This window comes from Gossypium arboreum, chromosome 4 (assembly GCF_025698485.1).
Source record: "Gossypium arboreum isolate Shixiya-1 chromosome 4, ASM2569848v2, whole genome shotgun sequence".
In the NCBI taxonomy this organism is placed as follows: Eukaryota; Viridiplantae; Streptophyta; class Magnoliopsida; order Malvales; family Malvaceae; genus Gossypium; species Gossypium arboreum.
In genome coordinates this window covers 21,688,395-21,701,266 of record NC_069073.1, presented here as the reverse complement: position 1 = coordinate 21,701,266, position 12,872 = coordinate 21,688,395, and positions in this window count along the sequence as shown.

Genomic DNA, 12,872 nt, shown 5'->3' with positions numbered 1-12,872 from the left:
GATGTGTAGAAGGTTTGAAAACGGACTTAATGAGGACATTAGACTGTCAGTGGGTGTCCTGAGTTGAAAGAGTTCGTAGTACTCGTTGATCGAGCTTGTAAAGTCTAGGAATTAAAAAAGGAAAAGAAGAAAACCGAAGCGGAAACTAGAGATGTAAGGAAGAGACATGGGAGCAAGTTATTTCCATCACAGTTTAAGAAATCCAGAGACGCCTACTCTCGTTCTCATGCATCAGTTGGACATTCATACTGAGGTCGTAGGAAACAAGATTCGGATTTTAAGTCTCGGGCTATATCAGTGGCTAGCGTGGGCAATGTCAGATCTTCCAAACCAGAATGCCAGCATTGTGGTGGAAATCATTTCGGCAAGTGTAGAATGAACGATGGATCCTGTTTTCGATGTGGTTCTCAAGACCACTTTATTAAAGATTGCCTCGAAATTACTGAAAAAGAGGATGAACAGTTCCTTTTTAATGTCCCATTAACCGTCTGAAAATCGGAACCATCACTTTACATTCTAGTAATAAAACACATACCAATCCATTGGATAGTGCATCACCGAAATTCATAAATTCAATTGACCAGTTCACTCTGATAAAACAACTGAGTTAATTTCAACTGTCAAATAATAACATACCAAAGTTCTCTTTTCTTCATGTTGATAAAGCAACTCAAACACACAGTCTTTCAAATTTCTCTTAACATGCTATTCAAAGGTCTAGCAACCATATTAACTCAAGGAAACAAAAAATCTAATTTAATTCATTGACTTTAATCAGACTTACCTAAGGGAAGGTATCCATCATATAATTTTGAGCTTGTGCTCTCATTGTTTATACCTTTGCCAAAGACAATTCCTCCCACAAAAATCAGAGAAATTCAGACACCAGAATCACCCCATTCCTATTTTCGAATCCAGGAATATAATCATTATAAACATAGTCATCACAAGCTAAAGAACATACTTTAAAGATGAACCATGTCCGATAATTTACATAATAAGGACGATAAGAAAACCCAAATATGATATCATAACAAAAATTTGAGAACATAACGCTTAAGGAAATAATTATAAAGATCAGGATGATCCCCTAGAGAAAACCAGAAGAAAAACACTGCTTACCAGCTCTGAACTTCCTTTGTAATAGAGATAATATATTTTTCGTATATACACATAAGACCAAGCAACATCCAGTAGAAACAGAAGAATAACCTCACATAAATTTTCACCATCTTCTTTACCCCGGCATATTAGAATAGCCTTCCAGAGAGATAAGAAAATGTCGATTGTAATTCAAATAAACTCATAGTGCTTTCATCTAACATTAGAGTTAGCCAAAATTTTAACAACATAAGAACTTCATCAGAAAATAAGCAATCACACACATATCACTAAGGATAAAAGAATATATAGAATACCTAGAAAAGATCATCATATTCATTTCAACTGCAACTGTCGCACACAGACATCTTTACTACTCAATTATCATTTCTCTGACTAATTCTGTCATCAATAGCCTTGTATGATTCCATTCACTAAAGAAAACCAATTCAGGAAAAATTTTAGCATACTCATACTTTAGACATCATATCTGAATAAGTCGTATACCCGAGATTAAATTTTTCTTTAACCGTGATATCGCGTAATTTAGATGATCCTTAAAACAAACTGACATCTCTTACGGAACTGTATTCACTTGCCAAACTATTCTAGACTCCGTATGCTTTACTAATTATTTCACCACGAAACTCTTTAGTTTCCCACTTATGAATTTATTCAACGTAATTCTCGTGAATCTTCATCATAGAGCAACACTGGTAAGGGGGTGAGGTCGTAAAGCCTCCAACTTTACTCTCATAAATACGTACATATGAATTTGCATTCATCATTAACATAACATCATCCTAATCATATAATTCACCTCAGGCAAATTAACATACGTATTTATGTTACACAAACTTACCTATTGCATTTATTCAGACAATTGCACATAAACACATATTTCGTCAATTTTGAGTAACTCTATTTATCATTTTCACTTAATCAAGCTTGCTGAGCACATAACATCATATGAATGCTAAACAAACATGGATGAACATTTCATGATATGGTCTTTCATTTCATTTCACATTTCCACATTTCTGAACTTAGGGTTATCCCATTTCATACTATATCACATACATATCATGAACTTCTATTCATACCTTTCCAAATTTTAATACATCATAAACACATTTCAATCATCTTAATATCATTTTCAGCATTGTCGAAAATAGCTCAGTTGGAAGTCATCTCTATCTTAACAAAACAATTTCATTAGAGTCGGGAGATATCACACTATCACGAGTAGTAATATGACATGTATAGCTAGACTCACATCCGCTAGGTTAGTCCGAGAATCGACTAAACTATAGCTTTGATACCACTAAATGTAACACCCTTTACCCGTACTCGAGGCTGGGATAGGATACGAGGCATTACCGGACTTAAACATACACAATTTTATGAAATCGGGCCATAAATTTTCATTCAATTTAAAATGAATTAAACACATGTACATTGTCCCTTATATGGGCTTACGAGGTCCAAAACATACACCGGAGGTGATTCGGGACTAAATCGAGAATTTCTAAAAGTTTTACAAACACTTAAGAAATTTTCCATGTTTGGAGAGTCACACGCCTGTGTGGCTTGGGACACACCAGTGTCCTCAACCCGTGTAACTCCCTGTTTATGACGTCAACAACAAATAAGGGTCACATGGCCAAGTCACTCGCCCATGTGCTAGGCCGTGTCCTCTACACGACTGAGACACACGACCGTGTCTCTGCCTATGTGGCCGAGAAAATGACTATTTACCAAGCCATTTGTCACCCTTATTTGCACATACTTAAACACAACTACAATAGTACATTTCATGGCATAAATAAACTAGCATCAGGCAATAACATATCATTTTCACACCATCATCTATCATGCATTATAACATCATGCCTTACCAAATCACTTCATGCTAAATTCACAATGAAAAGGTATTAACATATAAATAAATTCATATCCATTATATATATCAAGCAAATATAAATCACATCAGAAAACATTGCCATATGCACATACATGATTATATGGGCTTACAACCAATTAGCCAATATAGCCAATTTGCATGGCTACAAATTACATCCAACCTTTAGCCTTCACAAGCCAATACATTTAACCAATTCATAATGCCTCATAAAGCAAATAACCGAGTCCTTATACATGTCATAAACTTAAAAGGGTTGCATTCACTTATACCCAACATGATAGCTTGATAGTGTGATAGCATCTCAAGTGATCTCCAACCCGAGATAGCCAAATTAACCTATAAAAGATGGGAAAAAAAGGGCAGTAAGCTTTAAAGCTTAGTAAGTCCGTATAAAAATAATAAGCATTTTATTAACATACTTCTACCAATTCTCACAACATGATCTCAAGGTAATACAATCATATTTGCACTTTCTTTTGTTTTTACTTATATTCATGACAAGCTGTCCACTCGAGTCATGGTCACTCAATTATTTATAACTTGAGCTACAGAATTCTAAATTAAGATCCGTTAAAATTATTTGAAACTAGACTCGTATATATTTCTAACATGAATTTTTTAGAATTTAAGAATTTTCCAATAAGTACAGTTTATTCTTCAAAGTTACCCCTGTTCTGCTGTTTGACAGCTCTGACCTTTCTTTACTAAAAATTTATTATATCTTAATAGGGGATTTGAATGATGTTCCCATCTATTTCTCTTGAAAATAAACTCATTAAGAATTTATTCATATAAATTCTAACCCATAATTCTTTTTTTAAAATGTTTAGTGATTTTCCAAAGTTAGAACAGGGGAATCCAAAATCATTCTGACCTTGTCTTACGAAAATTCAAATATATCATAATATGAAATTATTTTGCTTACAAAGTTTCTTCTATGTAAGACTAGACTCAATAAATTTAATTTCATATTTTATTCAATCTCTAAATCGATTTCCACAATTTTTTGTGGGTTTTCAAAGTCGGACTACTGCTGCTGTCCAAAACTGTTTTAGTGCAATATAATGATAACTATCATAAGTTCATTTTCAACTAATCATGAACTCACCATTTCATGAATTCCATGTTCAATTACACAATGTAAGTTAGCATGATATTGCAACAAAATTTATAATCATAATTCATACATCTTAGCTCACTAGGGTCTCGACATTTCAAAATCTCAATAACCATAAGCTTAGCATACATACCTGTACCCTTTCAACATTTTTCATATATTCATTCTTGTCTTTGACATACCCTTTTGGGACTACCGTCAAATCATTCTTTGAACTACCCGTTGAACACTTGGAGTACTATTAGATAAGCAAAAAACTTGCACATAAGTGCCACATATACATACGTAGCCAAAGCTACCTCATATCATGTAACGCTCGTCATCGAGCTACTCATGGGCTTGCTCACACAAGCTGTCGATCAAGGCATAACTACACAGGTTGCTCACACAAGCTGTTGGGTATCTGACACTCTCAGGACTACCCAACCACTGGTAGGACGCACAAGACCAACACCCAGAACCAAATTACATGTGTCACGTCCATCATGAACTCAGACCAACTCAATGAGCTTGGATATCACATATATCATGAACTCAGACCAACTCAATGAGTTCAGATCATATAATTTTCTAGTGACATGTCACTTGTATCCTAAACCATTCCTAAGGTTCAAATGGGATTCTTCCTCACATGCATATAACATCTCTATTGCACTTGCTCGTGATGTTGTGGATAACGAACATAATATCATTCATACTTTCATAACCACCATTAGGCATAACATACATAATGAAAATAAAATATTTATCACATAATATCAATACATCAAAATATGTTATATTGTCACATTATTTACACATGTAATTACAATTCATGTAATATCAAGCATTAACATTCAAGTATAACATTGCATTACTATTATCGCACGAACTTACCTTGATACCAAAAAAGGTTAAAAAATGACTTAACCGTCAAATACTTGTTTTTCCCCGATCTAAGTTTGAATCTCATTTTCCTTGATCTATAATATCACATTTAGCTTACTAATTAGTCACATTATTCATTGTGACCCTAAAATCATATTATGGAAAAATTACATTTTTGCCCCTAAATTTTATCATATTTACATTTTTACCCTTAGGCTTGTAAAATGAAATTTATTCAATTTATTTGTACTTTAAGCCTAGCCGAATCATTTTCATAACAATAGTAGCCCACAATTTCCACTAAATCAAACTTTTATGACAAATTTTATAACTTTTACAAATTAGTCATTTTTTAGCGTTTTCACCTAAAACTACTTAGTAAAAGTCATTTAACACACAACAAACATTCATATTCCTCTCTTAAACATCAAAATACACACATGTAACACATGGGTAAATTTTTAAACATCAACCCTAGCTCAAATAAATGGTAGAAATAGCTAGATCTTGTTACGAGGATTTCAAAAACATAAAAATCATTAAAAACGAGGTAAGAACAAACTACAATTGAGCTTGGAAGCTTGGAAAACCCTAGCCATGGTTTCAACATGCAAGTTTCAGCTATAGCTTGAATATGGAAAAACAATTGGCTTTTACTTTTGTTTTTAATTCATTTTAATTACTAAATGACCAAAATGCCCCTAGCTTAAAAATATTCTATTTCACCTATTTCATGTCCATTTTTGTGCAAAAAATTAAATAGTGGTCTAATTACCATATAAGGACCTCCAATATAAAATTTCATAGCAATTAGACACCTCTAGCTTCTAGAACCCAAGTTTTGCACTTTTTACAATTTAGTCCTTTTGACCAAATTGAGTGCCCAAACGTTAAAATTTTCGAACGAAATTTTCACGAAATCATACCGTGAATTGTATACCATAAAAATATAATAAAAATAAATTTTCTTACGTCGAATTTGTGGTCTCAAAATCACTGTTTTGACTAGACCTTAAATCGGGATGTTACACAACCAGTAGCTTAAAGTCTATGTGTTTTGACTTTGATGTACTCCTGTTGCTATTGGAATAAAAGACTATAATTTGTTTTCACAATTTGCAACTTAGTGACAAAATATTGTACCAATATTCCATCAAAATCGGAGTTTTGTATACCTGATGATCTCTAATTGATTAGACCTCTGATAAGTGAGCATGTAATCTTTTATTCTCTGAAAATACCTTAAAACCCTTTTGATGCTATCTAATGGTCTAAACCAGGGTTGCTTAAAATATCTGCCTAACATCCCAATAGTGTACACAATATTCCAATGTATACAAACCTGAACATACATTAGACTTTCTACTACTAAAATGTAAAAAATCTAATGCATTTTTTTTTGTAATCTCAAAATAATTCTTAGGGCATTGATTGAGGCTATACTTATTATTGACAAGAAGTATGTCATTAACATATAAAACCAAATATAGAACCTTACTCCTACTAAACATATGGTATATACGATTATCAATAAAATTTATCTCTAAACCGAATGAGATAATCATTTGGTAAAATTTGTAATATTATTGTCGAGAAGTTTGATTAAGCCCATAGATGAAGTTCTTTGCAAAACATTAACTTTGCATCATTTGACACAAAGCTTTCTAATTGTACCATATAAATGTATGATCAATGTTACCATTAAGAAACCATTAACTTAATATTCATCTGATATAGCTTAATGTCAAAATATTTCACGAAAGCCATTATAACCATTTCTCTAGTGGACCTTTTTAATGACATTCATTCTTGAGGTTGTTGAGTTTGTTCTTTTGGAACAATTACCTCATCTTGAATAAGGAGTTGTTCAACATTGCTTTATTGAGGTTCTAGATTCACTTCTTAATCAATAATAGGCATGAGAACCTAAACTTTATCAAAAGTGATAGTAGGAACTGAGTTAGAATCCAATTCCTCCTCAAAAGCAATGTCTCTAATGTGACAGCCCAAAATTGACCCTAGTCGGGATGTGGTTTCGGGACCACAAAACCGAGGCATAAAAATAATTTAAAATTTATTTTGATGCCTATGATATGTGTTAATTTGTGTGTGACATTTTTGATGTTTCGATTTAGTGTTATAAATGCGAATTTCACTAGAAAGGACCTAGTAGTGAACTTTGAAAGTATGATGGGGAAATGTGTGATGACTAGTTGCTCATGCATGCAAAAATAAGGGATTTGCATGTCAAATTTCCCCCCCCCAACATGAAGTGGCCGGCCATGGCAAGAGAGGATGGGCAAAACATGTCATGAAACATGTTTTATTGGTGCATTAGGGAGAAATAATAAACAAAGGTGTATGGGTAAGAAAAGAATGAAAAAAAAATGTGTGTGAGTGTGGTATTCCCCCATTGCCGTGAGTTGTAGAGAAAGAAAGAAAATTTTGTTCATCCTTTCTTTGAGCCAAAACTAAGGAAGAAGGAGGATTTTTGCTTCATGCTTGGTTTGGAAGAGATCTAGAAGGAGATTTGGCTAAGTTTGCATCAAGATTAAGGTATGTATGAGGTTGTGTTAGGAGTTTCATGCATGTTTTGGTTGCTAACTTGATGTGCATGTTAGCCATGGCTCAAATCTTTGTTATGCCATGGAAATGGTATTTGGCCAAAGTTGTTATGGTGATAAAGCCATTGCATGCTAAGTGTGAAGCTTGATGATGATGCATGCAATGATGGATTGTCTACTTTTGAGTAAGATTTTGAGTTTTCTTTTGTTTAATCATGATTGAAGTTGAAAAGGAGCATGATTGTCATATTCGCCATGATGCATTCATAAGCATGGTTCATGCTTCTTGCATGTTAGTTAAAATTGTGTTTTGGATGGCTATGGACACCTTGAAATTCGACCATGCTCATATATGTATATATATGTTTGCACATGATGTTTGGTTATGAACTAAGTGATGAATATGTTTGTTTAAAGAAGAAGATGTTGAAGAATGAATGTGAAATTGCAAGCACATTCGCCTAGCACACATATGAGTGCTCGATGCTATATTATAAGTTTTGAGCAACAATATGCAAAGCATTAGCTAGTAAAATGCATGCTGTTTTTGTGAGGTATTAAGTGTATAATTGGCCTCAACATGTACATGAATATTCGGCCTTGGGTAGCCTATTGAAGGCCTTAGCTTTTCCTTGATGCTCGAATAAATTGTATTGAATTGCTTGATGTAGTATAAAATGTGCATGACCATTGTGTATTCAAGCTAAAGAGTGGCCATATGACCATTTAAACTCCTTGTCATATTCGCCATAAGCTAGCACAATGAGGTTTTAATAGATTGAATTTGTTTGAATTAGCTCAAGAGCTAAGAGGGCCACAATTGGACAAGGGGAAGGAAAAAGTGATCGAATAGCCGTAAAAGCCGTTCGACAACATCCGAGGTAAGTCCTCAAGAAGTGACCTTAATTGAATTATGTGGAATGAAATATGGATGTATTGATTATTGATTTATGTGTGTATGAGTATTCGAATAATACCCGGGCTAAGTCCCGAAGGCGATTATGCTAGTGATTATAATTGTGTTCGAGCCTTAGTAACGAGAATGAAATATGTATGTCCAATGATTATTGATGTATGTGTGCATGAGAAATTGAATGATATCCGGGCTAAGCCCCGAAGACAATTATGCTGGAAATTATATCCGGGTTAAGACCCGAAGGCAATTGTGCTAGTGGCTACATCCGGGCTAAGACCCGAAGGCATTCGTGCGAGACATTCTATCCGGGCTAAGACCCGAAGGCATTTGTGCACGTGCTTATATCCGGTTATATTCCGAAGAATCTTGGGCTGGAGGTGAGTGTTGGTTGCTGTAATAAATTCAATTAGTACACTCGAGAAGCCCAAAGAATAAGGTACGTTTATATGTGCATTGGAAAGTCGACATGTTTGAGCAACATTCGCTCAATCGACTAATGAATTTCAGTTATTGAATTGATTGATACTTTGTGAAAGTATATAACGATGAAGTGTGAAGTAAGAATGTGTATTAATGAAATGATGCATTTGGCTATGTGAATGTATTGCTGTAATTAGAGTTGATTATATTCCTTGAGACTTACTAAGCATAAAAATGCTTACCCCGTTGCTTTGGCTCTCTGTTTTATAGATTTTGCTCGATAGCAATCGGATTCGGGATCAATAAAGTCAAAGTCATCCACACTATCAACGTCTCTATTTTGGTATAAATTTTTGGTTGAACTTTGAAATGGCATGTATAGGACTACCCCTTGTTGGTTTAAAAATGTGGTGATGTATATGTATACGGCCATGCGAAAATGGCTCGTAAAAGGAAGCATGAACTTAGACTATTTGTGGTTTGTATGTATATATATGGTGTCATGATGTGATTATGGATTGGAAATGGGAGTGTTGGTCACATGATCAGCCATTGGTATGGTTAAAATGATCATATATGAACCTATGTATGGCAAGACTAGTTGGTTCATGGAGACTACAAAATAGGTAAGACCTACCTTAAAAACAGATGCTGCCAGCTGCAGTGACGTGAATGTGAAAAATCACCAAAATTTGTAGGAATGGTATTAAATAGTGAATAAGCTATGTAAATGAACCTTGATGAGTCTATTTTCATATGGAAGAAACGAAATGGTCATAGGAGTTACATGTTAAGAGATATTAAAGCTATTGTGAGACAGGGCCAGAACGGTTTCTGGGTTCCCTGTCGCAACTTAAAAAATTTACTATAAATTATCCAGAAAGAATTAGGAGTCATGCCTTATATGTACAGATTCCATTTTGAGTCTAGTTTCATTAGAAACAAACGGCACCAGTATTAAAGCCCTGTACAGAGAGATATTAAAGTTATATCGCGCGAAGGTCAGAGAAGTCGATCCCTGTAACATGGGTGACTTTAACTAATAAACTGTACCAATTGGCCCGACCAAAAATTCTAGAAATAAATCCATGGATGGATATATGAGTCTATATTCAGGGAAAATTTACGAAACCAGTTTCCGAGTTTTGAAACTCGAGATATGATTTTTAAGGCGACGGTGATGCAGTTTTCCAGCCTGACTGGAAATGTCAAATTGGTGGGCAAAACATGTGAACTTGGCTTGTTAACCCCTCGTGTCCGACACCGGCGATGGTCTCGGGTTCAGGGTGTTACATCTAACCTTATTTCTCCCTTCAAACTCAACATCCTTAAAAAATGTTGCAGTTCCTGTCTCAAAAATATTCCTTATTATGGGATCATAAAATTTATAGCCCTTAGATCTCTCACTCAAAAGTTCCTCGACCCTTATACTTTATAGACATCAAAGAAGTCAAAAGTGATGTCATTTCAACATTATTGTTTTTAGCAAAAAGTTTCTCAATTTCTTCAAGAAAACTTTGGCCTAAGTAATCTTTTTAGATTCTTTACCCCTAAAGGCTTCTGAAATGTTGTACTTCATGATGATTAGACTAATGCAATTTTAACGATCCCACCTCTCAAAATCCCTTTTGACATAAGGGGTGTTTTCCACAGTGAGAGGTAGGGGTTGTTCTCCCCTTAGTGCAATGTCTATATTCATACAACCAAACACTATAAGTAAGTGCTTTTTCCATTAATTGAAATTAGTCCCATTAAGCATGGGTAAGAATCTATATTAGCAGATATTGTGGTAGTAGAAGATGAATTAGCTGGATATAAAATAAAAATAAATAAAAATAAGCTCAATCAATATTCGTAAGTAAACAATAAATTTAGGATAATGGCTAATCCCATCTCAAGATACCAAACACAAAATCAATATCAAGTCTTTGGACAGTAATATTAACAGTAAGCGGTGCTCTTGTTGTAGCAATCAAACATTGACAATAAATTATGTCAAACAATGAATTAATCTTTGGACTAACATATTGCTCACATAAAGTACTTTATAATTGTCACACATTTATCACCACAGATGTTGTTGAAATTCTGCCAAATATTAACTTACCTTTAGGTCAACTAATAAACGTATGAAACACAAAAACATATAATCATGTTGATATTTTAAATAAACTAATCTACGCAAAAGAGGTCACTTTGGTGGCATTTTGTTTCAACTAATCTATTTAAAATATTAGACATCATTAATTAAAAGTTAAAGCCAAAATCTAAATTTATTTGTTTCAAAATATTTCTTTTAATTTCATCTTTCAATCAAATTAAAAGATAATAGTATATATATGTATATATATTTATCCCAAAACAACATACAATGATGTTGGTAAATATAATAATAGTTGAATAAATCATAAACCATAAACAACCTCACATAAGACTTCAAATTTAAACCAAAATAATTTGAATAGAGGTAAACCTCATCATATTGGACACTCCATTAATATTTCATCTTTAGACAAAATATTAACTTGTAAGTGATATATTAGTGTAATAATCAAACATTGACAATAAGAACATGTTGAACCATAAATCTTCCTTGAGGTTAATTTATTGCTCACATGTAAAACCGAATAATAGTCACATGTTTATTATCATAGTTACATATGTAATATTATTAACTTTCATTTGGGCCAATCAATATTAATGAACTTAAGTTACATGCACACAATCTTTTATATTTTAAAATAAAATAGTTTATACAAAGAAAAATCACTTTGGTGACTTATTGCTTCAATTAAGTTATTTTAATATATATATAAGCATACCAATATTCAAATTTAAAATTTTCATAACAGTTAAAGGTCAAAACTAAATATTTTTTATTGTTGTATAGTTTCCTAAATAACCTAAAATAAGGTTGTCTAAATAGCGAATAAAAAACCCCCAAAACCTTAATCTTTAACGATATATATATATATTAACCATATATGTCAAAATCAAACGGAAATAATGTAGTGATTCAATGCCAAATAATTACCGAGCACATGTATTCATAATTTTGGTATATACAAATATTTAAAATCAAATAGAAAAACTTACCCTACATATATCACGTAAATCCAAACTTGTATTTATGATAAAAAGAGATTCAAATGAATACTTGAAATAAAAACTTCAAGTCAATATATCTCGAAATAAAACCATAATAGTTGACATACTCCATAATGCATACAATAAACTATATCATTATAATTTAATCAAATACTTGGAACCATAAGATGTCGAACCTAAGATTATAGAACCAAACTTAAAACCAAAATATTTAAATATATATATAGTTGACATGAATTTGCACCAAAGCACCCATAAAATTGAATATATAACTATAACAAAAAAAAAACCCTCAATGATATCCATCAAAACTTAATTTCACCAATTAAACTATAAAAGATATCTTATTGAATAATGGTTACAAACACCTATTCACACAAACTATAATCATACATTAATCCTCAAAATCATTTATACGCATATAATATATATACACACATAATATATACACACAATTATAATAATATAAAAATAATACTTGCTTGCCTTACATATTTCATGTAAACTCAAATTTATATTCATGACTAAAGACATCATCATAAAACTTCTTTATACGCACAAATACTTAAAAAATCCATAACCACTAAATATAAAAAGAATCCCAAATTATATAAAACCCTTTATATGCTAACTACTTATGAAAATTCATAACCACCATATAACAATATGACAAAACCCAAATCTATTATTCCTAATACTCAAAACATAAATTTCAAAGATATTACCATAGATAATCAAAATAAAAAAATTGATTCTAAGAGTTGAACACATATTATTGTAATTGAAGAATAACAATCAAACCAACTTTCATGCAATTAAGAATGCACGTATTCTTAGTTTTGGAAATTCTAGAAT